A 4,373-nucleotide genomic window follows, 5' to 3' on the forward strand; every position below is an offset into this window, starting at 1 on the left:
CCTCTGAACCCCCTGTAGTCCCAGTCCAGAAGTTTCTCCCTGCCTCCAACATTGCACACTTAAGAACCCCCCGTGGCCCCTCCCCAGTCCTTTGTCCTCCAGCTGGTTACACCCAGCTGGATTCCTGTGGAGGTTGATCCACCTATGGTCATTTGTTCCTAGGCGCCAAATGTCCGGGCAATTGTAGTGGCCATTGTCTCCTGGGAATCTCCATGGGCATGGGCACCCAGGTCCCAGGCAGCTGGGCCTCAGTCACGCCTCTGTCTCTGAGATTCTGCAAAGAGTAAACAGCCCTTTCCCCCACCTAATTAAATATGCACCACATGGGGAAACTGAGGCATACACCATATTCATATGAAACTTTATGAAAAATTCCCACTTCATCACACACCCATTGTGTTTTATTTGTAATAGACTGGCTGAATTTGATTACAAGACTTTATTATCTAACATAGAGAAACAATGAACAGGGGATATACACAGGGATTTACTTCGATGGGTAGTGGATTTTGTGCCTTACAAAATGTCAGCATTCATCCATGTATTTTCAGACACTGTTCACCCTTCTCACATAGGGTGAACTGCCAACACCATGGAGAAAAATATCATAATACAGCCTATATCAGTGCTGAACATGAGAGAGTGACAGAGCTGTCCACAATGGCACTTTCCTATAAGTTGTGTTACATGGACACAGCAGGGGACCACAAAAGCTGTCTTAGTAGCGCTATACAGATCATCTGAATTCTTTTTCACTTTAGTGCTGAGATGTTTTCAATGGGACTTTTCAACTTAATTTTGCTTAAATCACCCAGGCAGCTTTGAAAACCTCAGGCTAAGATATTATCTCGGAGTCTTTGCATGTTTTTGTGAAAGTCACATTTACTGATTGCTTTCCACAAGGCTTCATTGACCTCTCTGTTTCTCAGGCTGTAGATGAGGGGGTTTGCCAGGGGAGTCAGGAAAGTGTAGCAAAGAGAGAACACTTCCTTCAGGTCTCTCAGTGTATCGTGTTTCGGCAGCATGTACACAATCATTATTGTTCCATAGAAAATTGTCACCACAATGAGGTGAGAGGAGCAGGTGGAAAATGCCTTCTGTCTCCCGATGGTGGAAGAGATTCTCAGGATGCTGGCGATGACACACACATAGGATTTCAAGGTTAGTAGGAATGGAGGCAGAGTGAATACACAGGCTAGAATGAAATCCAGCAATATGATCAGGTGTGTGTCTCAGCAGGAGAGTTTTATCAATGGGATGGATTCACAATAGAAATGATCAATTTCATTCAGGGCACAGAATTTTAACTGTAACATGAATAATATAAAGATGGCAGTAGCCAAACAACCGTTTAACCATGATCCAGCAGCCAACCGAAGGCAAAACCTATTATTCATAAGAGTTGAATAGTGCAGGGGTTTACATATCGCTAAATACGGATCATAAGACATTGCTGCTAGGAGATACCATTCTGTACATGCCAGAGAAGCAAAGAAATACAGTTGTGAGAAGTAGCCACTAAATGAGATGGTTTTGTCACTAGTCAGGAGACTGGCCAGCATCCTGGGTAGGATGGTGGAGGTGTAGCAAGTCTCCAAGCAGGACAAGTTCCCCAGGAAGAAGTACATGGGGGAGTGAAGGTGCTGATCAGCCACAACTAGTGCAATGATGAGGATGTTCCCAGCCACAATTGCGATGTAGATCACTAGGAACATCAGGAAGAGAAGAATTTGCAGGTCAGGGAGATCCCCAAATCCCAGGAGGATGAATTCCGTGATGGCAGTTTGATTTCTCCTGTCTGTGTCTGCCATGGGTTATAATAATAATAATATATGGAGATATCCAATCTCCTAGAACTGGAAGGGACCCTGAAAGGTCATCGAGTCCAGACCCTGCCTTCACTAGCAGGACCAAGTACTGATTTTTGCCCCAGATCCCTAAGTGGCCCCCTCAATGATTGAACTCACAACCCTGGGTTTAGCAGGCCAATGCTCAAACCACTGAGCTATCCCTCCCTTGTCTCTCTAATATTGTGGGACCAACACGGCTACAATAATGCTGCATCCAATATTTACAAAGCACTTTCATGCCTCTGTTTGGAAGGTGGTATAGAAACGCAGTCAGGAAGAGAGTGCTCACCTGTAATCACATGATGGCTCAAGCGTCAAGCAATGAGCTCTTATTTCTCAGGGTTTGGCAGTTAGGACTCGGTTTCCACCGCTGAGGTTTTTGGGTCTCATCATTCAATAGAAACTGGATCTTCTCAGCAATGACACCTGCATCTATCTGAATGGAGGAGCAGCTGCTGTGATCTGTCTGAGAGCATGCTCCACCCCCTCTATTTACAAAGTGCAGAGTCCTCACATTTGTATCCTTCTCCATGGAAGGCTGCGTCTCCCTTGTTTCCACCTCTGAAGGGGCTGAGCCGGGGAGTTAGCGCCGTGTTTTCTGTGCAGACAGTGCAAACAACTGTCCCGATGCAACCAACCTCCCACGCCCAGAGGAATCGCCTTTCTGCTACCAGCTGTATGAGCTCATTGCTCTGCATGGCTGAAATGTAATGCAGCACCCACGCAGTGCCTGGCCATACAGAGACTGACTCTACTCAGCAATCTTTACTCATGTCAATTGTCCCGGTGCCTTTGTAGGAGAAGAGGAGAGCCTGGTATAAGGGTCCTGGTATGAGACCTAAGGATTGAACTAAAGTAGTCAGGCCCGGCTGATATAAAACAAAGTTAGGAAAATCAGGCTGTGAGCAAAAGTCAGGCCCTGTTACAAAACATGCCCTCTTGCAAATTCACAGAACTTGGCAGGAACAGAGCTGGTGTTGCAAAAATGCAAACATTCCTAAGAAGTGCTAGGCACAGGACACTCATGTAATCTCATTCCAGAAGTGTAGTACCAGAACACCCCGATACCAAGTATGGTGTAAACACAGTCCCCAAAGATAACAGGGACACACTGATGCCTCCTAAAGATAAGGTCAGGATAACAGGATGATGGATAGAGATGTTTTGATTGAACCAACAGGTACAAGGTAAAGTGGTAACTAGCCACGTCAGAGGGGCAATAGGTAACTTGTTTGTATCAGTGTATAAAAGAGAGGTCAGAGAGGGGGTGTCTTGGTCTGGCTGATGGGGGAGCGGAGAGTCCCTCTGCTCACTGAGCCGAGTCCATTGTAATGGGCATACAGGTGTTTGCATCCTATATATGCTACAGGTACACTAAGACCGTGATTCATTGACAATAAATTTGGTCAAGTGGCTTCGCCACTGAAAAGAGTCTGTGGTCTTCTTGGGCAGTTTTATCAATGTCTGCTAGGCCAGCTATCTGCGCAGAGCTGGTGCAGTACACAGAGAGAACACACACAGCCGACAAGTGACAACAGTTTTCAATGGAAGAATTGCACGAGTAACAGTGGCTAACATGACTCAGGCTTACCTGATTGGGAGCTGAAGCCACACAGTTTAACAAACAAACAGGAAACTGAATTTAAAGTAAATTTAATCCATAATTTGCAAATGAAAGATTTGGATGAAAGAATCTCTCTCGCACACTCACATCCCCAGTGGAAATATTTCTCCCAAGGAACTTTGATGTTATTAGTAATTACTAGTGTTTGTTTATTTAACAATATTCCCACCCTTCTGCTGAACAGTAACAGATTTCATGATCTTGCAGATTGGTTTCCCATTGGAGTAGAATCCAGTGATGTGGAGTCTGGGTAATTGCTTAGCGTAACTTGTTTGTTTTTAGACTATATACACAAGTCCTGGAACAGAGGTGGCCATAGATAAAATGCAAGGGGTCCCTTCTTTTAGGGATCTCAGCCAGGAGCATGACTAGCATGCAAGGACTTTCCCTCACACAGTATTCTTAGCCCAGGACACTAAGGGTGAAAGCTGGGTCATCACCAGCAAATGGGAGCTGGGCAAGGCAGTAACTTCTTACTATGACCTCTCTGACGAGTGTTGCGTGCTTGTCTTGAATGTTTTTCCATCATGAACTAAGTGTTCACATATTTTCAATGCAACAGCCCTCTGGGCTGTATCCCAATAGATATTGCAATAGCTTCTCTATAGTTCCAGTATCATTCCTGGGATGTCCCTATGGGTTGCCTGACCATTCTGTGTGTTGGAGTCTCATTTCGGAGAGGTTCCTGCCTCTCCCAAAGTAAAAGAAAATAAATCACTTCAAATGGGAAAGGAAATGTCCAGCCTTCTCAGTCCTGAGGTTACTGGGATTATGCACAGTGACCACTTTTTGGGGAAACCCTGTTTTAAAGTGAACTTCTTAGGTTTTCTGATCTCTTTGATTTGGCCTATGTTCATCCCAAGCGTCACTGAGGAGTTCTCAAAACTGTACCTGCAAAA

At 45.0% G+C, this 4,373-nt stretch overlaps 1 pseudogene; it reads right to left on the minus strand.

Moving 5' to 3' along the window:
• Nucleotides 1-830: 830 nt before the first annotated feature.
• LOC135974531 (olfactory receptor 6C3-like) lies at nt 831-1,811 on the minus strand (annotated as a pseudogene).
• Nucleotides 1,812-4,373: the final 2,562 nt, after the last annotated feature.

This window comes from Chrysemys picta, chromosome 12, assembly GCF_011386835.1.
Source record: "Chrysemys picta bellii isolate R12L10 chromosome 12, ASM1138683v2, whole genome shotgun sequence".
In the NCBI taxonomy this organism is placed as follows: Eukaryota; Metazoa; Chordata; order Testudines; family Emydidae; genus Chrysemys; species Chrysemys picta.